At 39.3% G+C, this 24,765-nt stretch overlaps 1 protein-coding gene across 2 annotated transcripts in view; it reads left to right on the top strand.

The window, feature by feature from the left end:
- The first annotated feature begins 134 nt into the window (after positions 1-134).
- Positions 135-24,765, top strand: part of STAG1 (stromal antigen 1) — a 504,783-nt gene continuing 480,152 nt past the window's right edge. For both annotated transcript variants that reach the window (XM_027545437.1, XM_027545440.1), the window contains exon 1: positions 135-334. The gene's annotated coding sequence lies outside the window, so the exon portion shown is untranslated. The remainder of the gene's footprint in view (positions 335-24,765) is intronic.

Genomic DNA, 24,765 nt, shown 5'->3' on the forward strand with positions numbered 1-24,765 from the left:
CCCACAGGAAAGCGTTCGCGCGCGTCCCCGCCGCGGCCCCCAGCTCGCGCCTCAGCTCCCTCCCCTTTCCGGGCAGGCCCGTCCCGTCAGCGAGGCAGTAAGCACCGCGGCCAGCAGAGGGCGGTCCGGACCCAAGTCTGCAGCGGCGCCATTGGCGTGTGGAAAATGCCACCAGATGGCGGGTTAGGATTGCAGCTCCGTTGAAGGCGCGGCCCCCGCTCCCGAACCCCCGGCGACCACCCCGTAACAACCCCCCCACATCGGGAATAACACACCGGAGACTTTTGGGGGGAAACTAGGTCGACGGCCGGCGGTGCCCGGATGGGCAGCTGAGGTGAGCGCGGGCGGCGGCGACGGCGGCGGGGGGAGGGAAAGAGGGGGAATGCGGCGGCAGCGGCGCGGGGGCTGGAAGCGCCGATCCAAGATGGAGGCCGGGCGAGAGCGAGAGAGCGCGAGCGGAGAGCGGGCGGGCCGGGCGCGGGCCCCGCGCGGGGGAGGGAGGCCGCGCAGGCCTGTGCGGGGCGCGGCGGTCTCCGGCCGTCCGGGCGCCAGTGGGGACGGCTGTGGGCGCGGCGGGTACCCCGGAACCCTAGTCGCTCCGCACCCCTCCCGCGGGCCCCGAAAATTGTGCCCCCGCCCGCTCGGGCACTACGGCGACGGGCGCGGAAGCCTTTGTGGCGCGCTCGGGCCCGCCGCCAAGCCCGCCCTCCGCCCCCCCGCCCGGACTCTCGGGACTCGCCCGCGCCCGGCGGGGCCGGGCCGAGGCGGCTGGTGCGAATGCCATCCGCCGCCCTGCGTTTCTGCGGTGTTTTAGCGGCGGCGGCGTCGTCACATGACAACGAGCTCGCCTCGGCTGAGGGGCCTGGGGGTCGCTCGGCGAGGCGACCGGCCCAGGCCTCTTCTCAGTGGGGAGGAGCGGGGGGCTGGCGCCTGGGGCAGAGGGGACGTCAAAGCCGGGCTTTCCCGCTATCTGCCCTCCCCGCCCCCGACGGAGGCCTCCTTGTGAAACGTGTGCAGGCCGGAGCACTGCCCCGCTAGTTTTCCAGCCCCCCGGGAGACGAGGCCAATAAAAGTTGTTTTCCCTCCTTTCTCGGGGTGGGGGCGGGGTGAAGAGCTAGGAAACGGGAGTGCTTGGAGTTGAACCTGGGCCTCAATTGGAGAGTCCAAACTGGGTGCTTCTTGTGTGCTATGGGGACTAAGAAATTTTCAGGTTTTAGGATAGTCACGTCACCTCTTCTACCTACATTTAAAATGTTACCGATTCTCTTCATATTGCAGAGAATCGTGCCCCGGGAGTGTAAAGCAGGGGATGGTTTTGGGCACTTATAGATTCAAACCAATGCTGTTTGTATGCGACGATAGCGAATTATTTGCTGTTCGTCGATGTTAAGATGATGTGTATAGTTTATTTTCGTGATTGTGACTAGAGAGGAGTTTTTTTTTCTTTCATCTCTTCGCGAACGTAGTGTTTATGAAAGTATTTGACATGGCATAAAGAAAGTTGTGTGATTTGTGACTTACGTGGTATTTGACTCCATCTTTTAGATTTTCATGTGTCTTTTTCAGAAAATTGCAAATTCTGATGGTGAAACACTTAGGAAAATAAAGATTCAGAACAGTGAAAATAAAAACAACTTGTGTATTGTATTGAATAGTGTACCTTGTACTCATATTTATACTGTACGAAAAATTCAGGCTAAAAAAATTTGCTCCAGGGAGGAAATAGCGAAAAGTTCGGGAAGGTTGTTTACTTGCTTTCAGATTTTGAGAATAGTTATAACACAAGTAGTTTGCTATCTAAATAAAGTACTAGAAGAACCGACAGGAGTTTTGCTACAATTTTTTCGTTATATTTAAAAACGTACATTAAGTTTACTCCGGTGGTCTATCAATGGTCATTTTAACAACCAAGCTACTTTGATTGGAAATTCCTCAATATCCACTTCAGTTTTGATATTCTGGCAAAACTTAGGGGTATTTAAATATATGTGAAATGTGGAAAATTGTTATTTTCCATATGGAAAATGTTGCTAGAATTGCTTCCTTTGAACACAGTATACAAATACTGTTGATTTGAATAACTTTCTTAAAGCCTTAAGGGGGCTGTGGTAGGAAGAGAGCCCAGGACTGAAGTTATTTTAAACTTTTCCTAGGTATTTGATCTTTGTGGTGTCGCTCTTTGAGCCTTACTTTCCTTATCACTAAAATGAAAATTTTTGGCTTGTATATATATATATTTTAATGTATAGCGAGGTATCACACATTTAGTAGCTTCAGTTCAGTTGCTCAGTTGTGTCCGACTTTTTGCGACCCCATGAACCGCAGGACGCCAGGCCTCCCTGTCCATCACCAACTCCCGGAGTTCACTCAAGCTCATGTCCATTGAGTCCGTAATGCCATCCAACCATCTCATCCTCTGTCGTCCCCTTCTCCTCCTGCCCTCAATCTTTCCCAGCATCAGGGTCTTTTCCAGTGAGTCAGCTCTTTGCATCAGGTGGCCAAAGTATTAGAATTTCAGCTTCAACATCAGTCCTTCCAATGAACACCCGGGACTGATCTCCTTTAGGATGGACTGGTTGGATCTCCTTCCAGTCCAAGGGACTCTCAAGAATCTTCTCCAACACCACAGTTCAAAAGCATCAATTCTTCGGTGTTCTGCTTTCTTTATAGTCCAACTCTGACATCCATACACGACTACTGGAAAAACCATAGCCTTGACTAGATGAACCTTTGTTGACAGTAATGTCTCGACTTTTTAATATGCTGTCTAGGTTGGTCATAATTTTCCTTCCAAGGAATAAGCGTCTTTTAATTTCATGGCTGCAATCACCATCTGCAGTGGTTTTGGAGCTCAGAAAAATAAAGTCAGCCACTGTTTCCACTGTCTCCCCATCTTTTTGTCATGAAGTGTTGGGGCCAGATGCTATGATCTTAATTTTCTGAATGTTGAGCTTTAAGCCAACTTTTTCACTCTCCTCTTTCACTTTCATCAGGAGGCTCTTTAGTTCTTCACTGTCTGCCATAAGGGTGGTGTCATCTGCATATCTGAGGTTATTGATATTTCTCCCGGCAATTTTGATTCCAGCTTGTGCTTCATCCAGCCCAGCGTTCCTCCTGATGTACTCTGCATGTAAGTTAAATGCAGAGTACATTTAGCAGCTTCAACAACACCTATTTATTATCTCACAGTTTATATAGGTGAGAAATCTGGGTACTTTGTAGCGGGGCTTTCTGTTCAACATCTCACCTGGCTAAAATCAAGATGTTGGGCGTGCTGGCTCAGTTCTCATTTGAGACTTAGGACCTTCCATGCTCACTACTTGTTGGCAGAATTTCCTTGTGGCTGTATGACTGGACTCACCATCTTCTTTCTAGCTGTTGGCAGGGCTTTCTCACTTCCTTACCACATGTCGTATAGGCATTTTCACGTCATGACTTTTTGCTTTCATCCAGGCAAGCAAGAGTAAGTTGCTCTGGCTTCCTCTGTCTTTGTCCTCTGGACTCCCTTAGGAGACTCCTTTTTAAAGCTGATCTAATTAGATCAGACCTACTCAGGATGATCTTTTTGATGAACTCAACTGATTAGGGACCTTAAGTACATATGCAAAAATCTTTTTGCCATATAGCAATCACAGGAGTGATACCCCATTATAATTACAGGTCTCTCCCATACTGGAGGGTTGCTTATGAGGGTGAGTCACTGTGGTTTGTTAGAATTTTGCTTGCCACGGGGACAGAAGTATCTTTACAATTTAGAATCTTTATGTACAAGAAGACCACTTAGGCAAAGCAGTAACCCCACTTGATAAGTTTACTCATACTTGTTTTGTCTTTATGCTTTTTCCTCTTTGTATTTCCTGGTACCTCAGTTGAAGTGCCTGCCTCTATAAAAATATTTTATTGTATATAAAAGAAATTAAAAATTAAAAAGTTAAGTAGAAAGGCAAAAAAAGGACAGTGGAGATTATGCAGTTCTCATCATTGCTTGATACCTATTGTTTTACTCATTTTAGGAATGTGATTGAATCTCAGGGAAGTTAAGAAATATAAATGACTAAGATCACCCTCCTATTAAGTGGCAGGTAGATTTACAAACTTATTACATCAGACAGTTGCTGTGGTATGGTTGGTCCAGTTACTTTTGAAGAGAGAATTGTGAAAAAGAATAATTATTTAAAATGGAGTACAGATATTGAAAAGTGTTAGTTGTTCAACCATGTCCTACTCTTTGCAACCCCATGGACTATAGCCTCTCTCCATGGAATTCTCCAGGCTTGAATACTGGAGTGGGTTGCCGTTTCCTTCTCCAGGGGATCTTCCCTACCCAGGAATCGAACCTAGATCAACTGGTGGACAAAGAGGGGAGCAAAAATTGGTCATGGTATATTGGAGGTTTCACAGTCTAAGAAGCAAAATATCTTCAAAAGAAGGCAATTTAGTTAAGAATAAGATTTAGAGACTATAACCAGGAGTTAAAATTGTTCAGGAGATACAGCTAAATTTCTTAATAGAGAGGTGATAAAGTAAGGGCTTGGTAGATCTTTGTTAGCTGAATTAAAATATGTCTCTAGAATTTATAGGATCCTTGCTACTGTGATACTGTAGGGAAAAGAAGGAAGCGGAGAATTAAAAGGATGCTCTTGCATAAGCCTAGGAAAGATGATTCTTGAGGTGGAAATAAGGATGTGTCTACAGAGGAGAAGGGATCAGTTTGGTAGTCAAGAGGACAGGATCCCAACTTCCTGAGTTTTAGTGCTGAGAGAAACCTTGTTTTTGACAAATGAGATTCTATTTAATTGAGCTTTAAGTAGGTCATAGGCCAGTTGGTTTTATAGAATCTTTTCTCTGTGTACTAATTCACACCTTATTGCTTCTTTCAAGTTTCTTCCCTTTCCTTTTCTGTGTTCTTGCCAGTTAGTGCTTAAAGGATAGTCAGTCCTACCTTCTTTATAGGATACATTCCTTTGTGCTGTGAGCCTAAATGATGCACCAGTTAGTCCTTCAAATTTCTCTATAGAGTTTTGCTGCAATTAAACAGCTCTGCTGTTAAGTCACTTCAGTCGTGTCCGACTCTGTGCGACCCCATAGACGGCAGCCCACCAGGCTACCCCGTCCCTGGGATTCTCCAGGCAAGAACACTGGAGTGGGTTGCCATTTCCTTCTCCAATGCATGAAAGTGAAAAGTGAAAGTGAAGTCGCTCAGTCGTGTCTGACTCTTAGCGACCCCATGGACTGCAGCTCACCAGGCTCCTCTGTCCATGGGATTTGTCCAGGCAAGAGTACTGGAGTGGGGTGCCATTGCCTTCTCCAAACAGCTCTATAGATGGCTTTTAACTTATTGGAAGACAAAGTTACAAAAACATTTAATGTTGTGACCCAGTGCAAACACACACTATGGAAATAACACTTAACTTTTATGCAGTACATGCTGATATATTGTATATATTTTTGAAACTAAGAATGCTGGTTGCAGCTCACTTATGTGATTTATAGCAACCCTTTCACTTGGCTGAATTATAATCTCATTGTTAATTGGGAGAGTGCGAAGTAAAACCAAACCATAAGAAATCATTTCACTTCTATCAGATTGGCAAATACTAAAAATTCTGATGATATCAAGTGTTGGTGAGAATGTGGAGAAATTAGCCTACCACTTTTGGAGGGACATAGTCATTTTGTAAAAGAAAGTGACTTTTGTAGCAGTAGAATACATGTACGTTAACCTAGTAATTATGTTTTTGTCTTTTTATTCCTAATGAGAGAAATTCTTGTATGCTGGGATATGTGAACAAAAATGTTTGCAATAGCCAAAATGTAGCCAAAATGTTCATCATTCTACCACTGTTTTTCAAATACCAGTGGTGATTTTCAAATGATAAAATAATCTTGATTTGTAGGATAACCTCACTTGGTCACAGTGTATTATCTCTTTTACATTTAATGTTTTGCTAGAATTTGGGGATATTTTTTCATCAGGAATATTATTTTGTAGTTTTCTTTGATTGTAATGTCTTTGTCAGGTTTCAGTATTTGGATTAGGATACTCTCAAAAGTATCCTAGTGGCTCAGACGGTAAAGCGTCTGTCTGCAATGCAGGAGACCTGGGTTCGATCCCTGGGTTGGGAAGATCCCTGGAGAAGGAAATGGCAGCCGTCTATGGGGTCGCAAAGAGTCGGACACAACTGAGCAACTTCACCTTCACTTTCACTCAAAAGTATGGGAGGTGTTCCCTCTACTTACTGCAATATTCCTTGACTGGTAGAATTCATCAGTGATACCGTTTGGACTTAAATTTTTTTCTTTTTTTGTAGGGAGACTTTTGGTAAGTTCAAATTCTTTTTTGTTTTTAATTGGACATAGATTTTGTTTCATCTTATGTTAATTTTGGTGTATTTTTAAAGAAGTTTGTTGACATTGATTTCTGTGCAATTCCCTTGTCATCTTTAGGATGTTTGTAGGATTTGTATCTATATCTCTTTAATTTCTGATGTTATTAGTGTGTTCTTTCTTTTTTTTCTTGACCAGTCTAATTCTTGGTCTATCTGTATATCTTTTCAAAAATAACAATGTTGGTTTTCTCCGTTTGTCTTTTCTCTCTCATTTTTTTCCTGTTGTTTATAATTTTTTTCCCCCATGTATTTTGCTTTTCCTTTTCTTGCTTCTTAAAGTGGTTAGAGATTTCAGACATTTCTTGTTTTCTAATTTAAATATGCAAAGCTCTAGATTTTCTTCTAAGCACTGCCGTTGCCTACAGATTTTGATATTCTTATTATCATTTACTTCGGAATAGTTTCTAACTTGCTTTGTGATTTCTTTGTTGACCCAGGGATTATTTAAAAAGGGTTTTGTTTAATTTTCAAATATTTGGCATTATTTTAGATATCTTGTTATTTATTTCTAACAATTTCATTTTGAGGCTTGAGATATATGCTGTATAATTTTAATCTTTTCAAATGTATAGAACCTTGAGTTATGGTTCATTATGTGGTTTATATTAATATACTTTTCACACTTGAAAAAAAAATACATATTCTGCAATTGTATGGTGTACTATTCTGTAAAATATCAGTTAGATTCAGGTGTTTTGGTAGCATTTTTCAAATCATTTGTGTGTACTGTTTTTTTTTTGTTTGTTTGTTTTGTTTGTTTTTTGGTCTAGTTATATCAGTTGCTGAGAGGGATGTTAAAATATCTAACTATGACTGTTGAATTACGTATTTCTCCCTTAATTTTGTTGTTTTTTGCCTCTATATTTTGAAGCTATGTTTCTAGGCACATTCAGTTAATACAGCCACTCTAATTTTCTTGAGCTTACTGTTTCTGTAGTGTATTTTCTTCTATCCAGTTACTTTAAATTTTTCTTTGTGTTTAAAATGTCCCTCTTGAAGGCAGCATATAGTTGAGTTTTGCTTTTTTAAAAATCCATTCTGACAGTATGGAAGTGGCATCTTTCGGTTTGATTGAACATTGATTATGTACTAATGCCTGTCAAAAAATGTGGAAGTTCTAAGATTTTACTGAGATTTAACTTGCTAACAAGTTAACCTGCTACAGTTTAATGGAGTCATGAGACTCCTTGGTCAGAGATGAACAGTGCACTACAGCAATAACAGTAGCCACAGCATCAGCATTGGTGTCAGATCTTGGAGCCCCACTTTGTACATGGTAGAGTGAAGATGTGACACCTACATGTGTATTGGGTTGTGTTAGAGGAGAGGAATCCCAAGCTTAGAGAAACTCGTATTTTTGTAATGGGTTATAAGCATACCTCTCCTTTTCTCTGAGGGAGATGCTATTTCTCTTTCCCAAGATAATTCACTCTACAAATATACTTGAAAATGTTGGATCAAAGACAGTTGGTGTCTCTGTTTTCAAGATAGGCAGAAAAACAAGAGATCCATGGAAAATTCTTTCAAAACTGCCCAGTGAATTGTCTCAATTTCCCCTATGTAGCTTAGATTTTTCTTTTCTTTGTTAGATGGCCCTGGCCTAGCTTTCCACTTCTGTCTCTGCACTGTACTTCTCTCTGGGTTTTATGCTCTCACTAGATTGATTTCATACTTTATCCCACGTCCTTCATGTCTTTGTTCTGGTGTATAATGTGTGTGTAAGGAACACTCCTTGAGTATTTACTGTATACCAGTAAATATTTTGCAATAACCCTGTGAAGAAGTTATATTGCTATTTTCTGTTTTAAAGGTTAGGTTAAATTTATTTAATCTTAACTAGATAAGTTTATTAGGTTTGATTAAGTCTCATGTTTGTGATGAGGGAGGGACACATTATAGAGAATTCTTTGATTTCTTGATGTTAGTGATAGTTACATGGAGTGCTCACTTTATAATTCTTTAAACTATTATTTAGATTTTATGTATTATGCTATATAATTGTTATATTTCACAAAGAAAGGAAAAACAGAAAAAGGAAATAAACACTGAGCTGTAGAATCTATTTCAAGTCTTCCTGATATCTTCACTCTCTTTGTATTTTCATTTATTGCAGATATAGTATTGGCACAGTAATGTTTGGTAAGTGGTGGGGTTCATAAGGATGGTATTTTGTAGAGTACTTGTTGCAAGGCCACACAACTAATGAATGAGAGTCAGGATTTAAACCTGCTTACTTTCAGAACCCACAATTTAAATCTTTTAAAAGGGCATTTTAATCTCAGCCTTATTTATGCTGTTTGAAATCTTTTGCATTTTGAAGTTTATCTTACAGAGATTTGATTTTCTTTCCTTTTCCATCATACAGCAGTCAGGTAGTCTTGAGTAGAACATTTGATTTCTAGAGGCCTCAGTTGTCTTATCTCTGTGATGAGGATCCAGTTAAGATTCTTTCAATAAATATTTATGAATGCCTACTCCATGACTAGTAGTGAGTATACAAAGTTGTTTAATACGTAGACTTTGCTTTTAAGCAGCTTCTGTTCTAACGAGAGAGATTTAAAAATCAAACCCCCCAAAGCAACAAACCAAGCTAATAAGGATAATACATGGAAGTTGTGAGAGCATTAGGTTCAGGATACTTTGGAAGCATAAAGTACAGAGGTAAGAGGCCGTGCCCCTCTCCTTGTCATTCCCCCCCGCCTCCCAAAGTAGATCATTTTTAATGTATCAGGAAGAGTTAGAAGAGTTTTTCAGGGTAGTTCCTTGACTTTGGTAGTTAAGTATCACCTGTACTGTTTTTAGCCTCTGGCAAGATTTCTCTTCATAATTGTTGAGTTGGTCTAAAGGTACAGGTAGAGGTTTGAGACGCCACTGCTTGTTTCCTCAGTCTTAGAGAGGCAAAAAAAAGTGTTTTATACGTAGTCAAGCATGAATATGACCTAATTGCCTCTTTCCTGAAGTTATCTTCCGTGAAGTTATCCTGAAGCTCTGCCAATTCTGTTATATTAGGTTATTATAATTTTTTTCCTATCTCATTGAGAGTACTGAGAGGTAGGCTTTCTCTGTTCTCTAGTAGATACTAGACAGTACAAAGTAGTATATGTGCAGAAATTCTTATGACAGAACGCAAGATATAGAAGCTAAAGAATGTCTTACGCTATGTTCTGCTTAATTGTTAAAGCCTAAATTAATTTTCAGGAAGAAAATGCCCTAGTGTATGCTTTGTACTGTGGAGATAGTTAAAAAGTTTGTGCGTTCACAGATGAAGGAAGCACTGTCACATACTGAAGGGCTAAGAAAGCCATTGTCTGTTGTCTAAGAGATATTCTGGCCTGAGTTACACTCCTGGTGTCAAATTCTAATTCATCTCCTTCCTAGGTATGTAAACATGGGCAGATTCTTTAACCTCTCTAAACCTCAGTCTTCTCACCTGTGTAATGTCACTAATGCCTCATGGATTAATGTATCAGTTAAAAAGGTAACTTTTACCTGTTAGACCATGCTGTTTTTTATGTAAATATATTAGTGTTAAATTTAAAAGGTGAATAAAGTTACAATCCAGATACATCATAAGATTACTTTCCAGAAGCAAGGACTATTAATTAATTGGTTCTTACTAGCACATAGAGCTAGCTGATTCTTCTTAGCACGTAAAGCTGGTTCAACAATAAGCTCTGTTAATGAGAGTGGTCAGAGGGTGAGGTTCTCAGGTTAATAGAGAGATGAGGGTTATAGCCAGAGTTTTGTGCTTATTGTTAAATATATTTTTAAAAAATCGGACTTTTTTTTCTCTAGAAAGTAGTACATCTTGGAAATCCATTGTAATGCTTCCTTGGTAATTAAGATTCGATGGCTGTATCAAGATTTTTATTTATAAAAAAATAAAAATAGCTTTGCATGTATAATTTCGCAAAGAGACTAGGAATGAATCTTTACCAAAAGCAAAACATAATTTCGAAAGTTACTTCTTTGTGTAAGTTCTTAAAGTAAGATGGTCAGATGGCTGCTTTTCCTGTCATAAAAATGGGGTACAGGAAGCAAAACCTGGGTTAATCTGAGCTTTTAAAAAAGTTTTGGATATTTAATAATTTATAACTGTGAAGAGAATGTGATATAAGAGAGAAAAACGAGGGTAGGGCTAGAGACTTGAGTTTTAATCGCAGCTTTACCACTAAATAGCTGTGTGTCTTTGAATCACTACTTCTCTGAACCTCAGTTTCTTCATTGTAAAATTTGTGACTTGGACTTAGTTTCCAAGATTCCTGTAAATTTTTTAGTCTCTGTTGAGGAAATCAAGTCTGAATCAGGTAATGCAAAGTTTTTGATTTTAAAGACTTTAGTTTAAAGTTTGAGTGTGTTATCAGCAGGCTCCTTTGTCTCATCTTCTAACAGCTTATTAGAATAATTCATGCTTTGCTCTAGCTGATTCGTGTACAGACCAAATACGTTAATATTTAGATCGTACTTAACAGTTTTTGGTTTTAGCTATGGGTGTTTACTTCTTTATTTGGTGTAAAAAAGATTAGCAAGTGTCTTCATATAATTTTAGTCATTTTGAGTTATTGAGACATTTGTTGAACACCTGTAGTGTGCCTTACACTCTGGTTATAAAGACATAAAAGCACAGTTCTTGTCTTCCTGATGTGCAGAGAATTCAAGACTCAGAACTTAGGTGTGATAACCTCCAAAAATCCTTTTCCAATAGCCTTATTGCTCCTTCCTCCCATTATTTCTCCCTTTCTCAAATCCAGGATTGGTCAAAGTGCTATTCCTTTGTCTTTTAGTGGTATGCTGTGCCGGGGTGCCATGATTGGCTGTGGAATTGGTGATGCTCTGCATAAAGGTGCTCCAGCCAAGGGGCTTGGTCAGGGCTGAAATCCAGATTTCAGTCTTCTTGACCAACTATCCGTTTGCTTTTTTCATGATTTTTTAATCATCTGCCCAGAGGCCCTTTCCCCCAGTTCTTAGAAAAGAACTTGCATATGGTAGCAGATATCTACCCTGTGCATAAGTGTACCATTAAGAACTTCCCATAGTGTGTTTTTTTGGCAGATAAGTTTTATAGTAGGTAATACATGCCTTGAAATGGTTTGTTGAAGGAGCATGTGCTTCTTGAACACAAATTCTTACATAAGTTTTGAAAGAAGAATAGAAGTTAACCAGGCAAGACTGGGATGATGGAGATGGAATGGTAAATATAGAGGTAAATATTCCAGGTAAATATAGAGGGATAATGTAGTGATCTGGTCTAGAACTCAGTGGTTCTTAAATTGTGCTCCCTGCACCAGTATTATTAACATTACCTGTTTGAGAACTTGTTTGAAATACAGGTTCTTGGCCCTCACCCTAGTCCAGCTGTATCAAGAAATTCTTGAAGTAGAGGCCAGCAGTTTGTGTTTTAACAGGTCTTTCTGGTGATTCTGATGCAGTCTGAAGTTTGAGGGCCACTGCTATAGCCCACTTATTGAGGAAGCATTAGTTTGAGGGTGTGTGAAGAGGCTTGGGGTTAGCTATAGAGAGAGATTAAAATATAGAGCTGTAAGCAGTGACCAGAGTGCCGAGTGTGCCAAAGTAGAGTTTGAACTTTGTCCTTTGGCCAGTGACTGCACATTAGAATCACCTGGGAGCTTTAAACATAAGCTAAAGAATGGGACTTCGTAGTGGCTCAGCCGGAGAAGGCAATGGCAGCCCACTCCAGTACTCTTGCCTGGAAAAAACATGGACGGAGAAGCCTGGTAGGCTGCAGTCCATGGGGTCACTAAGAGTCAGACAGGACTGAGCGACTTCACTTTGACTTTTCACTTTCATGCATTGGAGAAGAAAATGGCAACCCACTCCAGTGTTCTTGCCTGGAGAATCCCAGGGACAGAGGAGCCTAGTGGGCTGCTGTCTCTGGGGTTGCACAGAGTCGGACACCACTGAAGCGACTTAGCAGCAGCAGCAGTGGCTCAGTGGATGGGAGTCTGCCTGCCAGTGCAGGGGACACTGATTCAGTCCCTGGTCTGGGAAGATTCAGCTATGCCTGTGAACCACAACCTCTGAGCCTGTGCTCTAGAGCCCTTTAGCTGAAACTACTGAGCCCATGTGCTGCAACTACTGAAGCCTTGCACCTAGAGCCTGTGCTCTCCAACCAGAGAAGCCACTGCAGTGAACAGCCAGTGCACTGCAATGAACAGTAGCCCCCAGTAGCTGCAACTAGAGAAAGATTGCCTGCAGTGATGAAGACCCAGTACAACCAAAAAATTAAAAATAAATAGAAGTTTAAAAAAACAGAAAATAAAGAATGGTTGGTATCTACCCCAGACCAACTGACATCCAGTCTCTGACTTTGTGATGCACAGAGGGTTCTGAAGTACGTACCTGACAGAACTTGGTTACTGATTATAATAGAATATGTGTTTATTGAGAATGTGTCAAATACTTTGTCCAGTAGCATGATGATAAATAACACCACAGTCTTACATAGGTATTACATTTCACAGATGAGGTACAGAGGTTAAGTACTTTTCCCTAGCTAGGAAGTGGTAGGTTTGAGTCCAAGTTTTTATAACTCTATAATAAAGTCTTAAGCAATAAACTCTATAATAAATCTCTTAAGCAATTTTTTTAAACCTGGGATTCATAAACTTGGGAAAATAATCATATTTTCATTTTCCCTAATCTCTAAGAGAGATTTCACATTTTCTTTGATTTTGAATGTAGGTAACAAATCATGGTTGTATGAGCAATACTATAGCTTTCTTACAAATAGAAATCAGAAATATTTTCATATTAAATTACAGATGTTGCAGATATCTCAAAATATCTTTTATCCTAAGCAGTGCTTTAAAATTGGGCTAACTGGTAGATCCACCTCTAGATGTGTTATTTACTGTGTTAAAGAAGCACATACAATCAGATCAGATCACATCAGTCGCTCAGTAGTGTCCGACTCTTTGCGACCCCATGAATCGCAGCACGCCAGGCCTCCCTGGCCATCACCAACTCCCGGAGTTCACTGAGACTCATGTCCATTGAGTCAGTGATGCCATCCAGCCATCTCATCCTCTGTCGTCCCCTTCTCCTCCTGCCCCCAATCCCTCCCAGCATCAGAGTCTTTAACAATGAGTCAACTCTTCGCATGAGGTGGCCAAAGTACTGGAGTTTCAGCTTTAGCATCATTCCCTCCAAAGAAATCCCAGGGCTGATCTCCTTCAGAATGGACTGGTTGGATCTCCTTGCAGTCCAAGGGACTGTCAAGAGTCTTCTCCAACACCACAGTTCAAAAGCATCAATTCTTCAGCACTCAGCCTTCTTCACAGTCCAACTCTCACATCCATACGTGACCACAGGAAAAACCATAGCCTTAACTAGACGGACCTTTGTTGGCAAAGTAATGTCTCTGCTTTTGAATATGCTATCTAGGTTGGTCATAACTTTCCTTCCAAGGAGTAAGTGTCTTTTAATTTCATGGTTGCAGTCACCATCTGCAGTGATTTTGGAGCCCAGAAAAATAAAGTCTGACACTGTGTCCACTGTTTCCCCATCTATTTCCCATGAAGTGATGGGACTGGATGCCATCATCTTTGTTTTCTGAATGTTGAGCTTTAAGCCAACTTTTTCACTCTCCACTTTCACTTTCATCAAGAGGCTTTTTAGTTCCTCTTCACTTTGTGCCATAAGGGTGGAGGTTATTGATATTTCTCCCAGCAATCTTGATTCCACCTTGTGTTTCTTCCAGTCCAGCGTTTCTCGTGATGTACTCTGCATATAAGTTAAATAAACAGGGTGACAATATACAGCCTTGACGTACTCCTTTTCCTATTTGGAACCAGTCTGTTGTTCCATGTCCCGTTCTAACTGTTGCTTCCTGACCTGCATACGGATTTCTCAAGAGGCAGGTCAAGTGGTCTGGTATTCCCATCTCTTTAAGAATTTTCCACAATTTATTGTGATCTGCACAGTCAAAGGCTTTGGCATAGTCGATAAAGCAGAAATAGATGTTTTTCTGGAACTCTCTTGCTTTTTCCGTGATCCAGCGGATGTTGGCAATTTGATCTCTGGTTCCTCTGCCTTTTCTAAAACCAGCTTGAACATCAGGAAGTTCACGGTTCACATATTGCTGAAGCCTGGCTTGGAGAATTTTGAGCATTACTTTACTAGCATGTGAGATGAGTGCAATTGTGCGGTAGTTTGAGCATTCTTTGGCATTGCCTTTCTTTGGGATTGGAATGAAAACTGAGCTTTTCCAATCCTGTGGCCACTGCTGAGGTTTCCAAATTTGCTGGCATATTGAGTGTGGCACTTTCACAGCATCATCTTTCATGATTTGGAATAGCTCCACTGGAATTCCATCACCTCCACTAGCTTTGTTCGTAGTGATGCTTTCTAAGGCCCACTTGACTTCACATTCCAGGATGTCTGGCTCTAGGTCAGTGATCACACCATCGTGATTATCTGGGTCGTGAAGATCTTTTTTGTACAGTTCTTCTGTGTATTCTTGCCACCTCTTCTTAATATCTTCTGCTTCTGTTAGGTCCATACCATTTCTTTCCTTTATCGAGGCCATCTTTGCATGAAATGTTCCTTTGGTATCTCTGATTTTCTTGAAGAGATCCCTAGTCTTTCCCATTCTATTGTTTTCCTCTATTTCTTTGCATTGATCGCTGAAGAAGGCTTTCTTATCTCTTCTTGCTATTCTTTGGAACTCTGCATTCAGATGTTTCTATCTTTACTTTTCTCCTTTGCTTTTCACTTCTCTTCTTTTCACAGCTATTTGTAAGGCCTCCCCAGACAGCCATTTTGCTTTTTTTGCATTTCTTCACAAATGTGTTTTCTTAATATGTTGATAATTACATTTGAATATAATTAATAATGAATTCCTTTTCTAGATAATAGCCTTTGCTGAGAGAGTTTAGTAGAGTAAGGTGGACAGAAAATAAATCATTTTTGTTATCTTGTAGAATTGAGATTCTTATAAAAGACAATCTCTCTTTCCTTCACCACTTTTCTTTTCTTTGACTGTTAAATAGGACCAAAATCCAAGTTCTTCTTATTGTCAAAGTTATTAAAGACTACTTGGGTTTGGAGTGCCTTTTTAAAAAGTACTTTCTGAAAAATTAGAAGAGATATATGCATTATCTTATCAGGCATTCTAACTGTCTGGTCATCTGATACAATGCTATTTAATAGAACTTTCTGCAGTGATGGAAATGTTTTGTTTATGTGCTATCCAGTATGGTATCTATTAACCATAATAATGCAAAGAATCAAAATAATGATAACAGCAATATAATAACACTAATAGCAGTACTACCTATATATTAACTTATGGGATCCATATAACAACCCCATGAGGTGGATACTTTTTACGTTTCAGTTTACAGATAAACTGAAACATGGAGAAGTTAAGTGATTTTCCAAAGTTCACATAGCTAGTAATTAGCAGAACTGGGGATTCAGACCCTGGCAGTCTGGCTTCCTTTATGTTCCCTTTTTAATATATTCCTTTAATCACTTTCCCCCGCTGCCTCCATGCATATACAGGATGCTGTCAGAAGCAACATTTTAAAAAGGAATTTAAGATCACTCATTTTGCTTTATTAGCTAAAAGTTGTGCAGAGCTTACTGGTTTATTTCCTGTAAGTAAATTTGTCTTAGATGTATTAGGTATTTTTAGTAACCAATACTGATATTGTTAAACAGTAATTTATACTTTTCTTAAGTTTAATTTAAAGCTGAGTTCAGAAACTGAATATTCATGTGGTTATTTTGTTTACTGAAACTAACTGAAATATAATTCTGAAGCTGTTTTGTGATGAGTTGGCTTTGGTTAATAGATATTTGGCTTTCCTTAGTCAATATACACATGTGACTAACTTAGGTTACATCTAGTATGGTATGTTGGGTTCCTGGAGGCCCAGAAAGGGAGAGGTATATCTCTGAGGTACAAAATTCCATTCTTGCTCTATTCCGGGTGAGCTGGTGGTAGAGTGATATTAAAAGGGGCAAGAAAACTGTCATTTTTCAGTTATCTGTATAGGCATTGTGCTTGAGGCTTTACATATAAAGTCATCATTTATTAAATATAGGCTGTTTTTCACACCCTTCCAGTGCTTTAGATTCATTATATATGTCATTTAATCTGCACGCAATGCCTCAGAGAACATGATGATGACAAGGATTATGGATGAGGACTTTGTTAGTCTCTTCCTCTTCTCTCAGCTTTCCCCTCTCCACTTCAAGGGAATGATCATAAATATAGGTAGGGAATGAGAGGGGAGTGGTGCTGAGGTTATTGATAACAGCTTATCTAGTACTTAAGGTTCTCCAGCTGATAAATTCATTCATTTCATTTTGCCTAGATGTTGGAAATAAGGCAGACAAGGTATTTGTCTTCATGTGAGAGACAGTCAATAATCAGGTAAACAAAATAACCATACATGTGTTGAAAGCTGTGAAAGGAATGATTGAGGTATTGTGATTAGCAATAATGAGATACATACAGTCAGGAAAGGCATCTTTAAGGATGTTAAATTTAAGCTGAGCTTGCACAAAACCTGACGAGACTGGTCCAGGCACAAGGAAGAGCTGGTGCAAAATCTCTGTAGCAGAAATGGCTGTTGTATTTTAGGAACTGAGAGGTGATAATGCAGGGAGCGAGCACAATACCCGAACAGTGTAGTGGCTTCACCTGAGGCTAGAGGGCTAGGCCAGAGTCTGGCTTATGTGTGATATGTTTGGGTTAGCAGGGACTGTAAGGAGTGCAGATTTTATTATATGTAAAATGAGAAACCATTGAGTTTTAAGCAGGGAAGCATTTAAACAACATCCCTCCCTCTAGTTCAGTGATTCTCAACTATGGGTTATATCTTGCTTTACAGGGGACATTGGGCAATTTGCAGAGGTTTTTGATTGTCATGACTGGGGGGTGATGATATATGCTACTGGCATTAGTGGGTAGAGACAAGGGATGCTGCTAAACGTTCTTCATTAAGCCCCCTCCAGCAAAGGATTGTTGGCCCAAAATGTCATAGTGCCAAAGTTGAGAACTGCTCTAGCTGCTTTGTGAATATTGGATTGTGCTGAGGGTTGGAATGGAAGAAGGAAAAGTTAGGTTGATGCAGTGTCCAGGTGATGGTACCTGTACCATGGTTGCAGTAGAGCTAATAATGAGAAATGTAATTGTTTTTATGTTTTGGAAACAATGAGTCAAGAATGATCTCTAGGTTTCTGACTTTAGTAACTGAGTGAATGGTGGTGCCATCCTGGCCACCACCTTGGGAAAGACCGAGAATGATGAGTTCTAATTTTTTAAATCTTATTCATGGAACCTGAATTGCCATTAAAAGATAACACAGCACTATTTTATGGGCAGTAAGAAAGAAAATGCTGTACGCTTGTGCAGTCTACAATTGGTCATACCAGCCACTCATTGCTTGGAAACCTTTTATCTATTTCCAGAGATTTGACAACTTCTTCTGCCTTCATTTCCATTGCTTGACATGTGATAGGCTGTCCTTTAGCATGTATCTCAGTAGCAAAACATAATACTTGTGGCTGTTCTCATTCCCCATAAGTCGCTTTGTTGCTTTTCAAGAAAACATGAAATTGAGATTGTTATTAGCAATAATGAAATTTTATTTACTAATCTTAATTTTTGTAACTTTGTGCATGGTAAGTTTTCATTTCAATATTAAATTGCAGAGTAATATTTTAAGACATTTAGCAGGTAGTTAAACTCAACATGCATGAAACTGACAGTGCAGACAATTCAGTTGATGACAAGGTCAGTCAACAATTAGGCTTGAGTTCATGGGTGAACAGTGGCAGCTTTGTTTAATTACTGTCTGTTGAGCACATTATAAAATGCCTTTAATTGTGAGATACATCTTTATCTCAGAAATGTTAAAATAGGGGGAAAATGTGAAATGCAGTAGGTGGTCAGAAACATCCCATACCAGTCCGTTTAACATATGATATGTTGAAATGGATTAATAGCACTACTGATAGTACTTGTTAATAATATAAATGATTTCTATGTATGGAAACTCAATTTTTATTTTTTTAAAATATAAATTTATTTATTTTAATTGGAGGCTAATTACAATACTGTGTTGGTTTTGCCATACATCAACATGAATCCGCCACGGGTGTACATGTGTTCCCCATCCTGAACCCCCCTCCCACCTCCCTCCCCATACCATCCTTCTGGGTCATCCCAGTGCACCAGCCCCGAGCATCCTGTATCATGCATCAAACCTGGACTGGCGATTCATTTCATATATGATATTATACATGTTTCAATGCCATTCTCCCAAATTATCCCACCCTCTCCCTCTCCCACAGAGTCCAAAAGACTGTTCTATACATCTGTGTCTCTTTTGCTGTCTCGCATACAGGGTTGTTGTTACCATCTTTCTAAATTTCATATATATGCGGTAGTATACTGTATTGGTGTTTTTCTTTCTGGCTTACTTCACTCTGTGTAGTAGGCTCCAGTTTCATCCACCTCGTTAGAACTGATTCAAATGTATTCAAATGCTTCAACTGATTCAAATGTATTCTTTTTAATGGCTGAGTAATGCTCCATTGTGTATATGTACCACAGTTTTCTTATCCATTTGTCTGCTGATGGACATCTAGGTTGCTTCCATGTCCTGGCTATTCTAAACAGTGCTACAATGAACATTGGGGTACACGTGTCTCTTTCAATTCTGGTTTCCTTGGTGTATATGCCCAGCAGTGGGATTGCTGGGTCATATGGCAGTTCTATTTCCAGTTTTTGAAGGAATCTCCCCACTGTTCTCCATAATGGCTGTACTAGTTTGCATTCCCACCAACAGTGTAAGAGGGTTTTCCCCCACACCCTCTCCAGCATTTATTGCTTATAGACTTTTGGATAGCAGAAGTCTGGCGTGAAATGGTACCTCATTGTGGTTTTGATTTGCATTTCTCTGGTAATGAGTGATGTTGAGCATCTTTTCACATGTTTGTTAGCTTTCTGTATGTCTTCTTTGGAGAAATGTCTGTTTAGTTCTTTGGCCCATTTTTTGATTGAGTCGTTTATTTTTCTGGAATTGAGCTGCAGGAGTTGCTTGTATATTTTTGAGATTAGTTCTCTGTCAGTTGCTTCATTTGCTATTATTTTCTCCCATTCTGAAGGCTGTATTTTCACCTTGCTTATAATTTCCTTTGTTGTACAGAAGCTTTTAATTTTAATTAGGTCTGATTTGTTTATTTTTGCTTTTATTTCCAATATTCTGGGAGGTGGGTCATAGAGAATCCTGCTGTGATGTATGTCGGAGAGTGTTTTGCCTGTGTTCTCCTCTAGTTTTATAGTTTCTGGTCTTATGTTTAGATCTTTAATCCATTTTGAGTTTATTTTTGTTTATAGTGTTAGAAAATGTTCTAGTTTCATTCTTTTACAAGTGGTTGACCAGTTTTCCCAGCACCATTTGTTAAAGGGATTGTCTTTTCTCCATTGTATATTCTTGCCTCCTTTGTCAAAGATACGGTGTCCATAGGTGCGTGCGTTTATCTCTGGGCTTTCTATTTTGTTCCATTGATCTATATTTCTGTCTTTGTGTCAGTACCATACTGTCTTGATGATTTTGGCTTTGTAGTAGAGCCTGAAGTCAGGCAGGTTGATTCCTCCAGTTCCATTCTTCTTTCTCAAGATCGCTTTGGTTATTCGAGGTATTTTGTATTTCCATACAAATTGTGAAATTATTTGTTCTAGCTCTGTGAAAAATACCATTTTGAAAAATACCAGTTTGATAGGGATTGCATTGAATCTATAGATTGCTTTGGGTAGTATACTCATTTTCACTGTATTGATTCTTCCAATCCATGAACACGGTATATTTCTCCATCTATTAGTGTCCTCTTTCATTTCTTTCACCAGTGTTTTATAGTTTTCTATATATAGGTCTTTAGTTTCTTTAGGTAGATATATTCCTAAGTATTTTATTCTTTTCGTTGCAATGGTGAATGGAGTTGGGAAACTCACTTTTTAAAGATCACTGGCAGGTGAAAACTTGGATTTACAATGAGCTGGTCAAACAGTGATAGAATTTGTTGAAAGAATGGATACAGAGGGTGACAAGTAAGAAATCACTCTAAGGCAGTATTGTAGAAGCTAAAGGATGAAATTAAAGCAATGAAATTCCATGTGTATGTGATTTTTGAGGCTGTGTGCCTATACTACTGCTAAGTCACTTCAGTCGTGTCCGACTCTGTGCGACCCCATAGCCGGCAGCCCACCAGGCTCCCCCGTCCCTGGGATTCTTCAGGCAAGAACACTGAAATGGGTTGCCATTTCCTTTTCCAGTGCATGAAAGTGAAAAGTCAAAGTGAAGTCGCTCAGTCGTATCTGACTTCTAGCGACCCCGTGGACTGCAGCCCACCGGGCTCCTACGTCCATGGGATTTTCCAGGCAAGAGTACTGGAGTGGTGTGCCATTGCCTTCTCCTTGTGCCTATACTAGCAGCACAGTTTTACAGAGTCGATGTATAGGCAAATACATCTTAATTTTGGTTAGTTAGAAAACCTAGCTGGCTCCCCCCCACACACATATTGCATTATAATTTCTATTAATAGTTTAACTTACATAGCTTTGGAAAGCAGTTTGCTAATAGTTTTGGTGCATTATATTAAAAGGTAAAACAGATACTGAATGTTTGTTAACCAAAACGAAGTTCCTTTGTATATAAATGGTGTGTGCATATGTGTGTATGTTAGTAATGTTTCTTTGACGTACAAAACCCAACTCTCTCACTGCTACCATTCTTCTGAGCCGGTCAGAAACATCAGGTACACCTGTGAGGTCTCATAGTGATATTATTCCACACCCCCCCGTAATAACCATATTGGTCAAGTCGCAAATACCCTGTTATGACTTTATCTTACTTGTTTGGCACTTAAAATATTGTTTGTATTGTGATAAACTGTAATAATTCACATATGGTTTTCTATACTATAAAGTGTCTTTCAGGGTAGGGACATGATTTTGCATGTGTGCCTTATAGCAGTGGAGCAAGCACATTGCTGGGCAAAATAATAGACAGAATAAATACTGCTTAATTCAACTGTATTGAATAATTTAGATTCATACTATATACTAAGCTTAATTGTTATACTTTAAATCTTTTTATTAGATATTACTGCATTTAGCTTTAGATATGCTGAAAACATCATTCTTTGCTGAGATTAATTCCTGTATCATGCTATTTGTTCCTAAATCTTGTCAGCTACCTTTTTCCTGTCTACTTATACTTCATTCATTCATTGCATATTGTTACTGACCAGTTTCACTTTTAAGGTCAAGCTGAACAGAGCTTGGAAATGGGAAATAATTCTTTGTCATATGACTTTACTTTAAACAGATACCCACACAATTAAAGAATGGTATATTGATGTATGTATTGACCTGTTTGCTTACATTAGATTTTTTGATAAAGATGGTACAGGTTCATTGATTGATCAAGAAATTTGGATGCTTCTTTAGTTAATTCAGAATATTATTGAAAAAAAATTATCTTTGGATTTACATAGAATGTTGAGGAAAATATAAATTTGTAATTATAATACTTCAGACATTTAACGTTTTCCATTTGTAATCTTAGTTCCCTTAAAACAGGAAATCTTTTAATAGGAGCATTTCATTTTCTAAAATAATGAGAAAAAAATGATACTTTGTATATAAGACCTGTTCATGAATTTCTGTATATGTTGAATTTTTGAAAAAAATTTTTTTTGAACACAGTCATTGACAGTTTCTTTTCAGTCCAGAGCCTTCGTTCTTTGACACCTTTCTTATCTCCCTCCTGATTTAATTTTCTCATGTAGCTTGGAACCTTATTTAACTTTCGAAATATGTTGTGCTGCTTTCCTTCTTTGTCTCTTCATTGTATCTTTTCAATCAGTACTCAGCCACAGATCAGTACTGATTTCTATGTACCTGGCTCCCACCTGCTGAGCACATCTGGAAAAAACCATAACTTTGCTGACTGGAGTTACTAAATTACTTGTGCTTAACCAATCTTAATTGGATCATCATCATTACCCAGTAATTCTTTTTTGCCTAGTTAGTTCTTTTTCACTTCTCATAGCAGTTATTAAAAAATTTTAACTCTCTTGTAACCCCCTTACTTAACCACTTACCCTCTTTCTCAGTAGATGATCATATCTATTCATTGATAAACTTGGATTTAATTACTATTTTATTTCCAGAATATGTTGAAATGAGGCTAGATAGAGATTACCCTGACATTTGCTATGCCCAACCCTTGGAGGCATACACCAAACTAAGATAGAAATATTAGAACAAAATTTAAAATATTTATCTTTGTAATACTTTTGGTTGAATCTACTGTGGGCTGATTTTAGTATAAAATCACTTCAATTATAATTACATTCTTGGAGTAGTTTTATGTTTTGAAATTTAAGATTAAAACCATTCTTCTGCGTTGTGTTAAAAGTTCCAAATAAATATCTTGTGCCACCGTTTAAAACTGCAGTATAACATGTTAATACGTAAATAACACTGCCCATAAATTTGATGATATTTTACCATGTAACCATTTCCCAGATCAAAGATCTAAAACAATTCTAGCACCCCAAAAGCTTCTCTTAGTTACTTCTCCCTCTCCTCCCCTAAACTATTCCAACTTTTGTAGCTGTCATTTAATTGTACTTTGTCTGAGTTCTTTTGCTATACATGATGTTTGTGAGATTCATCCATACTGTGGCATGTACTCACAGTTCTTTTTTTATTGCTGTATAGAATTCTACTATATGAATATACCAAAATGTATACCTTTTTTTTGCATGTGTATGTGGGCATTTGGGTTGTTTCAGTTTTTGGCTATTAAAATAAAGTTGCTGTGAACAGTCTTGTACAAGTTTCTTGGTGAACATATGCTCTTAATTTTATTTGGATACATATACCTTGAATGGAATTGCTGGGTTAGTATACTTTTCAATGCCTCTTGGGCTTTCCAGGTAGCTCAGTCAATGCCTCTTTTGTAATGAAACCAAATCATTAACTTTCAGTTCAGTTCAGTTGCTCAGTTGTGTCCGACTCTTTGCGACCCCATGGACTGCAGTGCACCAGGCTTCCCTGTCCATCACCACCTTCCAGAGCTTACTCAGACTCATGTTCATCGAGTCAGTGATGCCATCCGAACATCTCATCCTCTCTCGTCCCCTTCTCCTCCCGCCTTTAATCTTTCCCAGCATCAGGGTCTTTTCAAATAAGTCAGTTCTTCTCATTAGGTGGCCAAAGTACTGGAGTTTCAACTTCAGCATCAGTCCTTCCAGTGAATATTTGGTACTGATTTCCTTTAGGATGGTCTGGTTTGATCTCCTAGGAGTCCAGGGGACTCTCAAGAGTCTTCTCTAACACCACAGTTCAGAAGCATCAATTCTTCGGCTCTCAGCTTTCGTTATAGTCCAACTCTCACATCCACACATGACTACTGGAAAACCATAGCTTTGACTAGGTGGACCTTTGTTGGCAAAGTAATGTTTCTGCTTTTTAATGTGCTGTCTAGATTGGTCATAGCTTTTCTTCCAGAGATCAAGTTTCTTTTAACTCATGGCTGTAGTCACTATGTGCAGTGATTTTGGAGCCCAAGACAATAAAATCTGTCAGTGTTTTCCTTGTTTCTCCATCTATTTGCCATGAAGTGATGGGACCGGATGCCATGATCTTAGTTTTCTGACTGTTGAGTTTTTAGCCAACTTTTTCACTCTCATCTTTCACTTTTAACAAGAGGCTCTTTAGTTCTTCTTCACTTTCTGCCATAAGTGTGGTGTCATCTGCATATCTGAGGTTATTGATATTTCTCCCGGCAATCTTGATTCCAGCTTGTGCTTCATCCAGTCCAGCATTTCGCATGATGTACTCTCCATTTAAGTGAAATAAGCAGGGGGACAATATACCTGTTCTTGACATACTCCTTCCTGATTTGGAACCAGTGTGTTGTTCCATGTCCAATTTAACTATTGCTTCCGGGCCTGCATACAGATTTCTCAAGAGACAGGTCAGATGGTCTGGTATTCACATCTCTTTAATAATTTTCCACAGTTGTGATCGACACCATCAAAGGCTTTGGTGTATTCAGTAAAGCAAAAGTAGATGTTTCTCTGGAATTCTCCTGCTTTTTGATGATCCTTGGATGTTGTCGACTTGATCTCTAGTTCTTCTGCCTTTTTTAAGTCCAGCTTAAACAACTGGAAGTTCACGGTTCACATACTGTTGAAGCCTGGCTTGGAGAAATTTGAACATTTCTTTGGTAGCGTGTGAGATGAGTGCAGTTGTGCGGTAGTTTGAACATTCTTTGGCAGTGCCTTTCTTTGGGATTGGGATGAAAACTGACCTTTTCCAGTCTTG

This window comes from Bos indicus x Bos taurus, chromosome 1 (genome assembly GCF_003369695.1).
Source record: "Bos indicus x Bos taurus breed Angus x Brahman F1 hybrid chromosome 1, Bos_hybrid_MaternalHap_v2.0, whole genome shotgun sequence".
NCBI lineage: Eukaryota > Metazoa > Chordata > Mammalia > Artiodactyla > Bovidae > Bos > Bos indicus x Bos taurus.